Genomic DNA, 18,843 nt, shown 5'->3' with positions numbered 1-18,843 from the left:
GAAGAAGTCTTAAAGCTGGAAAATGTAAGTTTTTTATTGCTTTAGTTTTTCTTATGACTCTTATTGGCCTTTGATCTATTATTACTTCTCTGTATGGTATTCCAATTATATACAACATCCAGTTCATAGTCCTTGCAATCTCGATGATACTTGTTAGCCTTGCGATCGGCTAATTCCTCACATACGGCTAGATTTAGAGTTTTGTCGGTAACGACCCGCGTATCTAACGCTGGCTTTTTTTTGGCCGCACCTTTAAAATAACTCTGGTATTGAGAGTCCACAGAATGGCTGCGTTAGGCTCCAAAAAAGGAGCGTAGAGCATATTTAACGCAACTTCAACTCTCGATACCAGAGTTGCTTACGGACGCGGCCAGCCTCAAAAACGTGCTCGTGCACGATTCCCCCTTAGGAAACAATGGAGCTGTTTGAGCTGAAAAAAAAACCTAACACCTGCAAAAAAGCCACGTTCAGCTCCTAACTATGGGGAAACACTTCCTACGTCTGCACCTAACACTCTAACATGTACCCCGAGTCTAAACAACCCTAACCTTACACTTATTAACCCCTAATCTGCCGCCCCCGCTATCGCTGACCCCTGTATATTATTTTTAACCCCTAATCTGCGGCTCCGTAAACTGCCGCTACTTACATTATCCCTATGTACCCCTAATCTGCTGCCCCTAACACCGCCGACCCCTATATTATATTTATTAACCCCTAATCTGCTGCCCCCAACGTCGCCTCCACCTGCCTACACTTATTAACCCCTAATCTGCCGAGCGGACCGCACCGCTATTATTATAAAGTTATTAACCCCTAATCCGCCTCACTAACCCTATAATAAATAGTATTAACCCCTAATCTGCCCTCCCTAACTTCGCCGACACCTAACTTCAAACATTAACCCCTAATCTGCCGACTGGAGCTCACCGCTATTCTAATAAATGTATTAACCCCTAAAGCTAAGTCTAACCCTAACACTAACACCCCTCTAAATTAAATATAATTTTAATCTAACGAAATTAATTAACTCTTATTAAATAAATTATTCCTATTTAAAGCTAAATACTTACCTGTAAAATAAATCCTAATATAGCTACAATATAAATTATAATGATATTATAGCTATTTTAGGATTAATATTTATTTTACAGGTAACTTTGTATTTATTTTAACCAGGTACAATAGCTATTAAATAGTTAAGAACTATTTAATAGCTAAAATAGTTAAAATAATTACAAATTTACCTGTAAAATAAATCCTAACCTAAGTTACAATTAAACCTAACACTACACTATCAATAAATAAATTAAATAAAATACCTATAATTATCTACAATTAAACCTAACACTACACTATCAATAAATAAATTAAATACAATTCCTACAAATAAATACAATGAAATAAACTAACTAAAGTACAAAAAATAAAAAAGAACTAAGTTATAAAAAATAAAAAAATATTTACAAACATTAGAAAAATATTACAACAATTTTAAACTAATTACACCTACTCTAAGCCCCCTAATAAAATAACAAAGCCCCCCAAAATAAAAAAAATGCCCTACCCTATTCTAAATTACTAAAGTTCAAAGCTCTTTTACCTTACCAGCCCTGAACAGGGCCCTTTGCGGGGCATGCCCCAAGAAGTTCAGCTCTTTTGCCTGTAAAAAAAAACATACAATACCCCCCCCCAACATTACAACCCACCACCCACATACCCCTAATCTAACCCAAACCCCCCTTAAATAAACCTAACACTAAGCCCCTGAAGATCTTCCTACCTTATCTTCACTATACCAGGTTCACCGATCGATCCAGAAGAGCTCCTCCGATGTCCTGATCCAAGCCCAAGCGGGGGGCTGAAGAGGTCCATGATCCGGCTGAAGTCATCATCCAAGCGGGAGCTGAAGAGGTCCATGATCCGGCTGAAGTCTTCATCCAAGCGGGAGCTGAAGAGGTCCATGATCCGGATGAAGTCTTCTATCAACGGCATCTTCAATCTTCTTTCTTCGGGAGCCATCATCTTCCATCCGACGCGGAACATCCTCTTCTCCCGACGCCTACTTGCCGAATGACGGTTTCTTTAAATGACGTCATCCAAGATGGCGTCCCTCGAATTCCGATTGGCTGATAGGATTCTATCAGCCAATCGGAATTAAGGTAGGAATATTCTGATTGGCTGATGGAATCAGCCAATCAGAATCAAGTTCAATCCGATTGGCTGATTGGATCAGTTTCAAATATAACAGTCATTTCATTAATACATTTATTCAGGTATTAATACAGGTCTAGAGATAAGAAACATGGATCCATGAACTTATTTAACATTAAAATTACAACATCAAATAAAATACAATGAAATATTTGACCAATAAATAAGGCACAAATATATAATAGCCTAATGGCCTGATGTGTAAGCAGTTGGCTTCCTAATAAAATTAGTTAATTTCTGTTTGAAGTAAATTTGGGTTTGAGCAACTTACATTTGATCCTTTATCTATGTGTTTAACTTGTTAAAAATGTGTCACAAATTTGAAAAAAATCAAAATGATAAAGGATTGAAAATTGTGATGGCGAAAACCTATGATAGCAAAAATGTGTTAAAAAAGGTGTTTGCAAAAAAAGAGATGTGATAGAAATATATGTGCTGGAATGATAAAAATGTAGCTTAAAAAGTGGCTAAAAAGAGTCTAAAAGTTCTATCCAAACTGTGCTGTGGAAAATAAATCAGTAAATCCGTGATACCGTTTAGGTATAAAAAATCCTTTAAATTAATATAATAAGTGTGATGATTGGGAATTTAAAACCAAGTTCAATAATTTGAATCCTCCTTAAATGTTCCTTTGATGAAATGCAAATCGGCTCAACTCCCTAGAGCCGTATTGTGAATGTGCAAAATCTGTTTGTGAATTATGAGCTACTCCTCTTGAAAAGAATATGTGAAATCCTATGCAGTCTTCCTATAAAAGAAAAGTACAATGGTGTAGATAGTTTTAAATAAATATCACAAATGAAAAAAGGCTTACCAGTTGTCGACACATTTTGGCCTCTCAAAGGCCTTTATCAAGACTGTTTTTTTGGTTACATATGATGGCCTTTTATCAGGGATAGGCACGGACCAAGGCTGTGGGGGACATTTTTCAAAGTACAGGCGTTAGTGAAGGACACCAAGGTACATTTCAAATTAAAAACATCAAAAAACACTCTCTTTACAGAGAGGGTAGTGAATACATGTTGGAATAGCCATCCAGCAGAAGTGGTAGAGACAGTGAAGTAGTTTAAACATGCATAGGATAGGCATAAGGTTATGCTAGATATAAGATAAGACCAGAAACTAATAAAAGTATTCAGAAAATTGGGCAGACTAGATAGGCCGAATGGTTCCTGACATATTCTATGTTTCTATAAGTCAGGAGAGCGACACTTTGCTGTCAAATGGGCTGCATGTTGGATGCCCCTGGTCTAGTTCCACAAGTACAAATTAGTCATCTAATCAAACAAGTTTAAATTAAAATTTATATAAAGACTGCTTGAGGTATTTCCTTTTAATTTTTTTGGGTTATATTGAGAGTCTGCAACTCCTGACCAAACCCACCCACTTTAATGTTAATTGCATGATCATCATGGTTGGTTACTTACTTGGTTACGTAAGGTTTGTCAGAGAAGGCAGCAGTCTTCTACACACAGACAACAGCACCATGATGCCGCACAGATCAAGGAATTGTGATGGGTCACGACTCACAGTTAGTTAACTGCAGGCAACTTGCTTCTTCCCTCACTTTCCCGCTACTTAGCGTGGCGCCGCTTGGGTCAAGGGGGAGTGAGGACCAGCATTCATCTGTCCTACTCCTCCCTCTCCTCCACAAAACGGGTGGCGGACACTACAAGGGCCAGTCATGGACACCAGTGTCCGTATACGGACACCTTGCCTATCTCTGCCTTTTATACCGGACTGTTTGCTGACCGGCTGCATTGCAAACCGGAAGTGTCTGTTTAGCACTTCCGGTTTTAGTAAAAAACAAGTTTAAATAAATATTTAAAATAACAATATTTATAACCGCTCCTCTGTTTAGAATAATTTCTTATATGTTTAGTAGACATATATAATTCTCTTACTGAATCTATCCATTTAGACCCAGTCTGATGTTTACGTTTGTTACCAAACATTTTTTCAAAACCATTTTTCATATAGTATGATTTTTTTTTCTTTTTTATATTGTAGCGGTTTTGCAAATTCGAATTAGTAGTTGTTTACCAACTGTATACATGATCTTAATATGATCAAATTTCCATCAGGTTTACTGCTGTCAAAAAAGCCATTTCGAGCCGTTTTTTAGCTCATCTTATTGGACATGTTCCATCCAGATTCCTAATTCATTCATATCTGATTTAATAGTTGCCAACTCCTCTTTAATATAGTTCTTTAATTACTCTTTCAGATAATTTATTAACTTTAGACATTGATTCTGGAGTATTTGAGGGTGTTACATATGTGTTCCTTTCCTTTATGTCTATGTTCTATTCTTGTAGGTGTTTGAGGATAAGGACATTTTTTAGAGGTGAGGTGATAGTGTTTGTTGGATATTTGAATGTTATGTATTTATTTCCTGTTTTAAATTGCATTAGGAGGGCATTATCTATTGATCTCTCTTATTAAAATAATTTTATATATGCTATACAGTTTTAGCTATATTACAGGGCTCTTAATATCCCTCTCAGTATTCCTACTGTATACTCTCATCACCGTCATCTTTAAAGGATTACTTTCTGTTATAACTTTTAAGCTAAACAACTAACATATTAAAGTTAATAAACATTAATTAAAACCTAAATATAGGGGGTGTGAGAGAGTAGGTAATATTGCTAATTTGCTTTAAATGGTGCCACCCTTATAGTAAATATAAAATATAAAAGAAAGATAGAAAAAGATACCAGGGTATATAAGATTACCCTAGAACAGCAAGGGAATAAACGGCACACATAGAAGACTTTCAAAAATTAATTTATAATAATTTCCCAAAAATACACTTAAGTATATAGCGATATCTTATCTGTCAATGTCAGTTACCACTAAAGACAGCAAAATCTAAAACATTTTAAGTGCACTTAGACCTAATACTTTCCCTATGCTATAAATTACAAAAAGACATCATAAACAATAAGGGGTTAACCAGAAAACTCATGTTTATAACGAATGTTACATAGAATCTAATGTTTATAGGACATTTATAGTAAGTAGGCAAAATACATGTTAAACATATGGCTGCAGTCCAAACAGAGGTGAACTATATTATGTATCAAAAAGCGCTTGTTTTTCCTCTTTATATATACCAGGGAATCTTCTCTTAAGGCAAATAGATGTGCCGCAAGTAGTACTGCTGGATAAAGAGTCTCTAGCAAAGGTAATAATTCAGTTGGAAAACACAGCATATACTTAGCTTAAGTCCTCCGGTTTTTGTTGTTTCCACTTGTCTTCTGCTTGCAAGCACCTGTGATGATTACTTGGCGTGTGACATCAGCAATAGTGGGAGTGGTCTCTCGTCACCAGGGACTATGAGTGGCTATAGACAGAAGGATCCATTTGAATCAATTTTGCATTGTAAGTTTTGCCAAGAACTTTGACAAATGACTGTATCGCAAAGTTATGTATATGTTCACCTATCGTATAGGCACATCTTCCATTGCACTCCAATAGCACACTCCTCAAAACCACTTACTCCACTGTCGGAGTCACACCTGAAAGATTCGTAGCTCACTTTAAAGGTACAGCTGCATGTATAGAGCCAAAATGTCTCTGAAGAAACAAAAGATTCAGGGAATAGGCCTGGACAGGTGCACTAGAAATCCTGGCCCACGGTACATTCGACAGGTACCTGGGTTCTCATAAACACATAGTGCCAACGCACGTTTCTCCCCCACCTCCAGTATGTGTTACAGGGGATCATCAGGGCATCATGTACCTTTAAAGTGAGCTACGAATCTTTCAGGTGTGACTCCGACAGTGGAGTAAGTGGTTTTGAGGAGTGTGCTATTGGAGTGCAATGGAAGATGTGCCTATACGATAGGTGAACATATACATAACTTTGCGATACAGTCATTTGTCAAAGTTCTTGGCAAAACTTACAATGCAAAATTGATTCAAATGGATCCTTCTGTCTATAGCCACTCATAGTCCCTGGTGACGAGAGACCACTCCCACTATTGCTGATGTCACACGCCAAGTAATCATCACAGGTGCTTGCAAGCAGAAGACAAGTGGAAACAACAAAAACCGGAGGACTTAAGCTAAGTATATGCTGTGTTTTCCAACTGAATTATTACCTTTGCTAGAGACTCTTTATCCAGCAGTACTACTTGCGGCACATCTATTTGCCTTAAGAGAAGATTCCCTGGTATATATAAAGAGGAAAAACAAGCGCTTTTTGATACATAATATAGTTCACCTCTGTTTGGACTGCAGCCATATGTTTAACATGTATTTTGCCTACTTACTATAAATGTCCTATAAACATTAGATTCTATGTAACATTCGTTATAAACATGAGTTTTCTGGTTAACCCCTTATTGTTTATGATGTCTTTTTGTAATTTATAGCATAGGGAAAGTATTAGGTCTAAGTGCACTTAAAATGTTTTAGATTTTGCTGTCTTTAGTGGTAACTGACATTGACAGATAAGATATCGCTATATACTTAAGTGTATTTTTGGGAAATTATTATAAATTAATTTTTGAAAGTCTTCTATGTGTGCCGTTTATTCCCTTGCTGTTCTAGGGTAATCTTATATACCCTGGTATCTTTTTCTATCTTTCTTTTATATTTTATATTAATTAAAACCTACTGACCTATATTTTCTACAAAACAAAGTTTCATAACGTTCTAAAAATTATATCTTTTATTCGCCGATGATGTCACGTTATCCTGCCCACTATTTTCAGCACTGAGTGTTCAAAATACTTAAACCAATAACTTTGTGTTTAAAGTGCCATTTTGAAACCTAGGTATTGTAAACGGATTGGTACAGAGCAAAGGATACTCATGGAGTGGGTTTGGAAAACAATTAAATTTGCAGACAAGATTTCTGATATACGGTAGAGATATGTTAATGAAATGCTATTGATAAAAAGCGTATTTGGGGTAGCTAGTTAGTTACAGGCATAGAAAATATTTACTTACAGTGGCCCTTTAACAGATACACACCCATATGTCCTGGCCTCTGGTGATGTCTTCAGCCACACAACAACTCACTTTTGGCTCACTCTCCAGTCCCAGGTACAGACACAGAGCACTGCCCAACAGCTCCTACAAAGTGACTCCTCCTTACATTCCTGTCTTATGTGGCCACATTAATTTTACCTTTGCAGTGGTAACAAAACTTCTCAAAAACTCACTTAGCTACTCTAATTGAGCCCCTATAATGTCCTTATGGCAAGCTTGGACCCTGATGACTTTTTTTTTTAAATTGAAGAACCATGAAAATAAAACTAAACTATGTAAGCTTGAAAGCTTTGTAATAGTGACACAAGTTTGTGAAACAAGGCAGAAAATGTAAGTCCTGTTGTTTAAATAGCTGTATCTTGTCTCTAAAACATATCAAAGACCCCAAACATTCACAAATAATACCTTATTCATGTCTACAAAATTGCTGAGACAAATGGCCCCAAAAATATATTGTGTAAGACATAACAGGATAATTGTTGTGACTTTATAATTTCAGCATCTTTGTACTTATATTTGTGTTACTAACCAATAGGAAAGAAAACAAAAGGTCGTAAAATGTTTACCCTTTACCACATCAGTAAACAAACCAAACAAAAGCAAAAAAAAAAAAAAAAGGGGGAGACTATAAGCCTCTAGAGCAATTTTAGTTCTCATCTCCTGAGTCTATTGCGGAAGGATTTGATTTATTTTTGTCTGTAAATCAGTCGCCATAAATAAGATACATTTTCCCCATACTTTATTGTAATCCTTAATCGCTTTTGCTTTATAGTATTTAGTATCATAAGCCTCCAGTATAGCTTGTTTAACCAGGGTGCTTTTGATTGAAGTATTCGAAGGGATTTCTTTGTTTATCCAATTTTTAAAGATAAGTGTTCAAGTTAGAACAATTCCTCATTGAATAAGTTTATATCCTGTTCCCCAATGTGTTGCTTTATTTGAAAATAGAATATTTTCTACTTCTATTCTCACCTTTTTCCTCAGAATTGTTGAAAATAGGAACTCAATTTTCCCCCATAGCTGGTGCAATTTTGGACATGCAAATAACAGGTGAAGTATATTAGGATCTGCCTCACTGCATTTTTTACATGAGTTTTCATTTTGTGCTTTCCATTTTTATGCTCTCCTGGGCGTAATATATTCAAAATGATGAAGCTTTAAATGCGATTCTTTTTACATGTATAGATCCCTTTAGCCTATAATACTCTAAGATATATCTAACAAACACAGAATCTAAAAACCATACTCCTATAAAAACGACACAGCTCAGTTGCAATTATGCTGATGATCTATTTTAATACACACCAATAATATTATGAAGTATGATAAAAAAAATAAAAAAAAATATGGGTCTGAGGTTTTAATTAAATGTTAAAGAATTATTATTATTAATTATTATAATAATAATTTTTGCAGTTCAGTACCTGTGTTTCTTTAAAAATTAAAGAAGCAGTTTGTATAGGCAGCTGCTCTTTAAATTCCCTGTCAAACAATCAAACCAAAAACTGTAGAAAAAAAATAAAAAAGAGGAGAACTTCATATCAATGTATCCTTCAATACAAAGAATACTGCCACGGATCAAAGAAGTAATACGCCCAAATAGAAAGCACCACCAGGTGCTATGACGACTTTCTAATAGAATTAGATGTCCCTAGCTGAAAGAACCAATCCACTTTTATCTTTTGTCACTTACTTTGTGTATTCAGACATTTCTAAGCAGCTAGTTTCTAGAATATTTGTTGGTTTAAATAGAAATTTAATTTTATTACTGTGATATCAGCTAAAACAGTTTATGTTTCACCCTGAATATTTTCTATAATAAAATGACTTATGATTGTATTAACTTGAATAAACTTAATACAAACAAAAATTAAAAAGAAAACAAAATAGCAACATTTTTAGAAGTTATGCATATATATATATATATATAACATTTTTATATATGAAAAAATGTATATATAATGATGCATTTTTCTTTATTTGTAGCTTCATGTCTAACAAGTTAATCATATAAACTTATACATTAAAGGGACACTGAACCCAAAATTTTTCTTTCGTGATTCAGATAGAGCATGCAATTTTAAGCAGCTTTTTAATTTACTCCTATTATCAATTTTTCTTTGTTCTCTTGCTATCTTTATTTGAAAAAGAAAGTCCAGAACCATGGACAGCACTTGTTTATTGGTGGATGAATGTATCCACCAATCAGCAAGAACAACACTGGTTGTTCACCAAAATGGGCCGGCATCTAAACTTACATTTTTGTTTTTCAAATAAACATACCAAGAGAATGAAGAACATTTGCTAATAGGAGTAAATTAGAAAGTTGCTTAAAATTGCATGCTCTATCTGAATCACAAAAGAAAAAATTTGGGTTAGGTGTCCCTTTAAGACTATGCATTTTTATGGTTTAGTTGCTCTGTATTTCAAACACTGATATAAAGTACTGTGGTCATTTTAGTTGTGACTGGGAGTGTCTGCAATCAAGCTTGGTCAGTGTTTTCTGAGCTAGAAAGATGTGAACATTTGATAAGTGAGGATAAGTACAGAAAGCTAAGGCAAAACATCAGTAGTTTATTTATTTATGTATTTTGAGTTTTAATTGAGTAATTTGTTAAAGAGACAGTCTACTCCAGAATGTTTATTGTTTAAAAAGATAGATAATCCCTTTATTAACCATTCCCCAGTTTTGAATAACCAACATGGTTATATTAATACACTTTTTTTTACCTCTATTACTTATTTCAGTTCAATTTTTTCACACTTGCATATTAGCCAATCAGTGCCCTCTCATAAGTAATTCCATGGGTGTGAGTACAATGGTATCTATATGGCATGAACTATTGTTCTCTAGTGTTGAAAAACTGTCAAATGCATTCAGATTAGATGCGGCCTTCAAGGGCTTAGAAATTAGCATATGAGCCTACCTAGGTTTAGCTTTCAACTAAGAATACCAAGAGAACAAAGCAAATTTGATGATAAAAGTAAATTGGAATTTTTTTTAAAAAAAATGACATGCCCTATCTGAATAAGTAAAGTTTAATCTTGACTAGACTATCCCTTTAAGCCTAGAAAGCCATTATAAGATAATTTTTTTAAAAAAGCTTGAGTTTGAGTATTTACAAGTAACAAGTCCAATACTAGCAATATGTTGTCACCTTCCCAAGATCCATAAAGCATTGGTCAATCCTCCAGGAATATAAATAGAAGGAATAGGGTAAGCGCAGAGGGTGTCTTGCCTCTCTTCTAAATAAGCTTCTCACTGGCTTATAAACATTCATAAGAACAGTTCAAATACAGGTGAAGAGGGTGCTATACAACAAACACACTAATAATATAATTGTAAAGTTAAATCTAGCTAGACACACTCCATATTCATTAGTAATATAAAGTATTTAATAAAAGCATATATGCAAATATAAACAGAAAAGTTTCCACAATAAAAATGAATGCAAATAAAATAAATACGATTTGGGACATCTCCCTATCAGCTAGATTTAGAGTTTTGTCGGTAACGACCCGCGTAGCTAACGCTGGCTTTTTTATGGCCGCACCATAAAAATAACTCTGGTATTGAGAGTCCACAGAATGTCAGCGTTAGGCTCCAAAAAAAGGAGCGTAGAGCATATTTAACGCAACTGCAACTCTCGATACCAGAGTTGCTTACGGACGCGGCCAGCCTCAAAAACGTGCTCTTGCACGATTCCCCCATAGGAAACAATGGGGCTGTTTGAGCTGAAAAAAAACCTAAAACTTGCATAAAAGCCGCGTTCAGCTCCTAACGCAGCCCCATTGTTTGCTATGTGGAAACACTTCCTACGTCTGCACCTAACACTTTAACATGTACCCCGAGTCTAAACACCCCTAACCTTACACTTATGAACCCCTAATCTGCCGCCCCCGCTATCGCTGACCCCTGCATATTATTATTAACCCCTAATCTGCCGCTCCGTAAACCGCCGCTACTTACATTATCCCTATGTACCCATAATCTGCTGCCCTAACATCGCCAACCCCTATATTATATTTATTAACCCCTAATCTGCCCCCGAACGTCGCCTCCACCTGCCTACACTTATTAACCCCTAATCTGCCGACCGGACCGCACCGCTATTATTATAAAGTTATTAACCCCTAATACGCCTCACTAACCCTATAATAAATAGTATTAACCCCTAATCTGCCCTCCCTAACATCGCCGACACCTAACTTCAATTATTAACCCCTAATCTGCCGACCAGAGCTCACCACTATTCTTATAAATGTATTAACCCCTAAAGCTAAGTCTAACCCTAACACTAACACCCCCCTAACTTAAATATAATTTAAATCTAACGAAATTAATTAACTCTTATTAAATTAATTATTCCTATTTAAAGCTAAATACTTACCTGTAAAATAAATCCTAATATAGCTACAATATAAATTATAATGATATTATAGCTATTTTAGGATTAATATTTATTTTACAGGTAACTTTGTATTTATTTTAACCAGGTACAATAGCTATTAAATAGTTAAGAACTATTTAATAGCTAAAATAGTTAAAATATTTACAAAATTACCTGTAAAATAAATCCTAACCTAAATTACAATTAAACCTAACACTATACTATCATTAAATTAATTAAATAAAATACCTACAATTACCTACAATTAAACCTAACACTACACTATCAATACATTAATTAAATACAATACCTACAAATAACTACAAGGAAATAAACTAACTAAAGTACAAAAAATAAAAAAGAACTAAGTTACAAAAAATAAAAAAATATTTACAAACATAAGAAAAATATTACAACAATTTTAAACTAATTACACCAACTCTAAGTCCCCTAATAAAATAACAAAGACCCCCAAAATAAAAAATGCCCTACCCTATTCTAAATTACTAAAGTTCAAAGCTCTTTTACCTTACCAGCCCTGAACAGGGCCCTTTGCGGGGCATGCCCCAAGAAGTTCAGCTCTTTTGCCTGTAAAAAAAAACATACAATACCCCCCCACAACATTACAACCCACCACCCACATACCCCCTAATCTAACCCAAACCCCCCTTAAATAAACCTAACACTAAGCCCCTGAAGATCATCCTACCTTGTCTTCACCTCACCGGGTATCACCGATCGGTCCTGGCTCCAAAATCTTCATCCAACTCAAGCGGGGGCTGGCGATCCATCATCCGGTGGCTGAAGAGGTCCAGAAGAGGCTCCAAAGTCTTCATCCTATCCGGGAAGAAGAGTAGATCCGGACCGGCAACCATCATCTTCCAAGCGGCATCTTCTATCTTCATCCGATGAGGACCGGCTCCATCCTGAAGACCTCCACCGCGGACCCATCTTCATCTGGAGACGTCCAACTGAAGAATGACGGTTCCTTTAAGGGACGTCATCCAAGATGGCGTCCCTTGAATTCCAATTGGCTGATAGGATACTATCAGCCAATCGGAATTAAGGTAGGAATATTCTGATTGGCTGATGGAATCAGCCAATCAGAATCAAGATCAATCCGATTGGCTGATCCAATCAGCCAATCAGATTGAGCTCGCATTCTATTGGCTGAATCATTCTTCAGTTGGACGTCGCCGGATGAATATGGGTCCGCGGTGGAGGTCTTCAGGATGGAGCCGGTCCTCATCGGATGAAGATAGAAGATGCCGCTTGGAAGATGATGGTTGCCGGTCCGGATCTACTCTTCTTCCCGGATAGGATGAAGACTTTGGAGCCTCTTCTGGACCTCTTCAGCCACCGGATGATGGATCGCCAGCCCCCGCTTGAGTTGGATGAAGATTTTGGAGCCAGGAATGATCGGTGATACCGGTGAGGTGAAGACAAGGTAGGATGATCTTCAGGGGCTTAGTGTTAGGTTTATTTAAGGGGGGTTTGGGTTAGATTAGGGGTATGTGGGTGGTGGGTTGTAATGTTGGGGGGGTATTGTATGTTTTTTTTACAGGCAAAAGAGCTGAACTTCTTGGGGCATGCCCCACAAAGGGCCCTTTTAAGGGCTGGTAAGGTAAAAGAGCTTTGAACTTTAGTAATTTAGAATAGGGTAGGGCATTTTTTATTTTGGGGGTCTTTGTTATTTTATTAGGGGGCTTAGAGTAGGTGTAATTAGTTTAAAATTGTTGTAATATTTTTCTTATGTTTGTAAATATTTTTTTATTTTTTGTAACTTAGTTCTTTTTTATTTTTTGTACTTTAGTTAGTTTATTTCATTGTAGTTATTCGTAGGTATTGTATTTAATTAATGTATTGATAGTGTAGTGTTAGGTTTAATTGTAGGTAATTGTAGGTATTTTATTTAATTAATTTAATGATAGTATAGTGTTAGGTTTAATTGTAACTTAGGTTAGGATTTATTTTACAGGTAATTTTGTAATTATTTTAACTATTTTAGCTATTAAATAGTTCTTAACTATTTAATAGCTATCGTACCTGGTTAAAATAAATACAAAGTTACCTGTAAAATAAATATTAATCCTAAAATAGCTATAATATCATTATAATTTATATTGTAGCTATATTAGGATTTATTTTACAGGTAAGTATTTAGCTTTAAATAAGAATAATTTATTTAATAAGAGTTAATTAATTTTGTTATATTTAAATTATATTTAAGTTAGGGGGGTGTTAGTGTTAGGGTTAGACTTAGCTTTAGGGGTTAATACATTTATTAGAATAGCAGTGAGCTCCGGTCGGCAGATTAGGGGTTAATAATTGAAGTTAGGTGTCGGCGATGTTAGGGAGGGCAGATTAGGGGTTAATACTATTTATTATAGGGTTAGTGAGGTGGATTAGGGGTTAATAACTTTATTATAGTAGCGGTGCGGTTCGCTCAGCAGATTAGGGGTTAATAAGTGTAGGCAGGTGGAGGCGACGTTGAGGGGGGCAGATTAGGGGTTAATAAATATAATATAGGGGTCGGCGGTGTTAGGGGCAGCAGATTAGGGGTACATAAGGATAACTTAAGTAGCGGCGCTTTGCGGTCGGCAGATTAGGGGTTAATTATTGTAGGTAGCTGGCTGCGACGTTGTGGGGGGCAGGTTAGTGGTTAATATATATAATATAGGGGTCGGCGGTGTTAGGGGCAGCAGATTAGGGGTACATAAGGATAACGTAGGTGGCGGTCGGCAGATTAGGGGTTAAAAAAATTAATCGAGTGGCGGCGATGTGGGGGGGCCTCGGTTTAGGGGTACATAGGTAGTTTATGGGTGTTAGTGTACTTTAGAGTACAGTAGTTAAGAGTTTTATGAACCGGCGTTAGTCCAGAAAGCTCTTAACTACTGACTTTTTTCTGCGGCTGGAGTTTTGTCGTTAGAATTCTAACGCTCACTTCAGACACGACTCTAAATACCGGAGTTAGAAAAATCCCATTGAAAAGATAGGATACGCAATTGACGTAAGGGGATCTGCGGTATGGAAAAGTCGCGGCTGAAAAGTGAGCGTTAGACCCTTTTTTGAGTGACTCCAAATACCGGAGGTAGCCTAAAACCAGCGTTAGGAGCCTCTAACGCTGGTTTTCACGGCTACCGCCAAACTCCAAATCTAGGCCTATATTAACTAGCAAAAAGTGTATAACCAGTACAAAGTTCCTAGGATAAAGCCATTAAAAGCACTGTTTAAAAGTCCAATTCTGAAGTTAAAGCCACCTTTTATACAGACTTTTCATATAATTGCTTAGATTCTATGTATCAATAGTCAATCTCAGCACACATCAGGGACCGCTGTTTTAGCAGACTTAGCAATTTTCCACTGATTCTCACAATTGCTCTTATAACATCATGGGCCGTTTCAGTGTTTGCACGAATAAAAGGACCCACTTACATTACCTCACAAGGCATCCACTGTACCCCGTCAGCCCTCTTTCACTCCCAGGAAGTAAAAAGTGAAGTCCGGTGTTCTGTTAAGGGACCAAACTTTTCAAAAGAGCGAACCCCGTCACTTCCTGTGACGTTACATCAGCTGTTGTACACATTTTGCTAGCGTCATCACATACCTGGCCGCATACGTCACTGTGAAACTATTTAGACTTGTTAAATTCAGAAACCTTTCTATAGCGCATGCGTGGGATTTTATATAACAAATGGGGGGGTTATGGAACGCTGTTTATTCAACAATACAAATGGGATTTTACATGTACAGTTGGTGAATTTCCTCCGCAATCTTCAGCAGTTATTAACTTTTAGTGAACACTGTACCTATGATTATTTTATGCTATTAAAATTATTGTGAATAAAAAAGTAAAAAATCATTACACAACATTTTCAAAAAATAATAATAATCCCAAAATAAATCACGAATATAAATTTATCTATTTTCGTACAGTAAATTTAATTTGAAAATGACGCCTAGCTGTGTGCAATCTAGGCAGGATTACCCACTAGGTTCATGTATTACATTTATATTCTTTATATATTTAATAGCGTTCCATATACCCCCCACCATTTGTGATAGAAAATCTTACGCATGCGCTATAGAAAGGTTTCTGAATTTAAGTCTAAATAGTTTCACAGTGACATATGCGGCCAGGTATGTGATGATGCTGGCATGCATGCGTATTAGGGGCAAAATGTGTACAATAGCTGATGTAACATCACAGGAAGTGACGGAGTTCGCTCTTTTGAATAGTTCGGTCCCTTAACAGAACACCGCCAGATTGTTAATCTTACTGTGAGTGGAGACTTCCTGCTTCTCTGTGATTTGTATTGCGGCCGGTCACGTGAACTATGGTTCTCTTCTGATTGGTAGTAAATCACTCTCCTTGTATGTGGCTGAGACAAAAAAGTGTGTATCACAAATATGACAGTTGATAACTGTAAATCGTCACATAGGGACCCCACAGTCCTTTGGCACATTTAGCCTACTTTGTAGGGCTTTATTAAGCTTGAAATGAACATAAACACACACTATGACTGATATGTCGGTTGGTGGACTGGCACTTGATGTGTGTCAGTGTCAGCCCATTTAAATGGGACAAGATTGGTCATATATATCCAATATGCTGAAGACAACACTTATACATAATACTGACTTAATTTACATAATGTCATGGATATATGGTCATAAATACATATATATTATATGGGTAAAGTTTTATACTTTACTAATAATCTGCCTCTTATTATATAATATGAATATAATATTTTCAATAGCACCTAGTTTTATCTCCATAAACACATGTTATGACTGATAGGTCTGTTGGTGGACTGGCACTTGATGTGTGTCAGGGTAAGCCCATTTTAAGGGACAAAGTGGGTAATGTATATTTAATATGATCGAGACAACACACATAGCACACAATTCTGCCTTCATAAACATATGTAATGATTGGGATGTCTGTTGGTGGATTGCCACTTGATGTGCGTCAGAGTCAGTCCATTTGAAGCGACAAAATGAGTAATATATATTTAATATGATCGAGATGACACTTACACATAATTCTAATTTAATTTACACAATGTCATGTAGATATGTTTATATATATATATATATATATATATATATATATATATATATATATATATATACAGGGAGTGCAGAATTATTAGGCAAGTTGTATTTTTGAGGATTAATTTTATTATTGAACAACAACCATGTTCTCAATGAACCCAATAAACTCATTAATATCAAAGCTGAATATTTTTGGAAGTAGTTTTTAGTTTGTTTTTAGTTTTAGCTATTTTAGGGGGATATCTGTGTGTGCAGGTGACTATTACTGTGCATAATTATTAGGCAACTTAACAAAAAACAAATATATACCCATTTCAATTATTTATTTTTACCAGTGAAACCAATATAACATCTCAACATTCACAAATATACATTTCTGACATTCAAAAACAAAACAAAAACAAATCAGTGACCAATATAGCCACCTTTCTTTGCAAGGACACTCAAAAGCCTGCCATCCATGGATTTTGTCAGTGTTTTGATCTGTTCACCATCAACATTGCGTGCAGCAGCAACCACAGCCTCCCAGACACTGTTCAGAGAGGTGTACTGTTTTCCCTCCTTGTAAATCTCACATTTGATGATGGACCACAGGTTCTCAATGGGGTTCAGATCAGGTGAACAAGGAGGCCATGTCATTAGATTTTCTTCTTTTATACCCTTTCTTGCCAGCCACGCTGTGGAGTACTTGGACGCGTGTGATGGAGCATTGTCCTGCATGAAAATCATGTTTTTCTTGAAGGATGCAAACTTCTTCCTGTACCACTGCTTGAATAAGGTGTCTTCCAGAAACTGGCAGTAGGACTGGGAGTTGAGCTTGACTCCATCCTCAACCCGAAAAGGCCCCACAAGCTCATCTTTGATGATACCAGCCCAAACCAGTACTCCACCTTGCTGGCGTCTGAGTCGGACTGGAGCTCTCTGCCCTTTACCAATCCAGCCACGGGCCCATCCATCTGGCCCATCAAGACTCACTCTCATTTCATCAGTCCATAAAACCTTAGAAAAATCAGTCTTGAGATATTTCTTGGCCCAGTCTTGACGTTTCAGCTTGTGTGTCTTGTTCAGTGGTGGTCGTCTTTCAGCCTTTCTTACCTTGGCCATGTCTCTGAGTATTGCACACCTTGTGCTTTTGGGCACTCCAGTGATGTTGCAGCTCTGAAATATGGCCAAACTGGTGGCAAGTGGCATCTTGGCAGCTGCACGCTTGAATTTTCTCAGTTCATGGGCAGTTATTTTGCGCCTTGGTTTTTCCACACGCTTCTTGCGACCCTGTTGACTATTTTGAATGAAACGCTTGATTGTTCGATGATCACGCTTCAGAAGCTTTGCAATTTTAAGAGTGCTGCATCCCTCTGCAAGATATCTCACTATTTTTTACTTTTCTGAGCCTGTCAAGTCCTTCTTTTGACCCATTTTGTCAAAGGAAAGGAAGTTGCCTAATAATTATGCACACCTGATATAGGGTGTTGATGTCATTAGACCACACCCCTTCTCATTACAGAGATGCACATCACCTTATATGCTTAATTTGTAGTAGGCTTTCGAGCCTATACAGCTTGGAGTAAGACAACATGCATAAAGAGGATGATGTGGTCAAAATACTCATTTGCCTAATAATTCTGCACTCCCTGGTATCATCAAAGATGAGTTTGTGGGGCCTTTTCGGGTTGAGGATGGAGTCAAGCTCAACTCCCAGTCCTACTGCCAGTTTCTGGAAGACACCTTCTTCAAGCAGTGGTACAGGAAGAAGTCTGCATCCTTCAAGAAAAACATGATTTTCATGCAGGACAATGCTCCATCACACGCGTCCAAGTACTCCACAGCGTGGCTGGCAAGAAAGGGTATAAAAGAAGAAAATCTAATGACATGGCCTCCTTGTTCACCTGATCTGAACCCCATTGAGAACCTGTGGTCGATCATCAAATGTGAGATTTACAAGGAGGGAAAACAGTACACCTCTCTGAACAGTGTCTGGGAGGCTGTGGTTGCTGCTGCACGCAATGTTGATGGTGAACAGATCAAAACACTGACAGAATCCATGGATGCCAGGCTTTTGAGTGTCCTTGCAAAGAAAGGTGGCTATATTGGTCACTGATTTGTTTTTGTTTTGTTTTTGAATGTCGGAAATGTATATTTGTGAATGTTGAGATGTTATATTGGTTTCACTGGT

The sequence above is a fragment of the Bombina bombina genome, chromosome 3 (assembly GCF_027579735.1).
Source record: "Bombina bombina isolate aBomBom1 chromosome 3, aBomBom1.pri, whole genome shotgun sequence".
Classification (NCBI taxonomy): domain Eukaryota; kingdom Metazoa; phylum Chordata; class Amphibia; order Anura; family Bombinatoridae; genus Bombina; species Bombina bombina.
Note: the sequence above shows the minus strand (reverse complement) of the source record.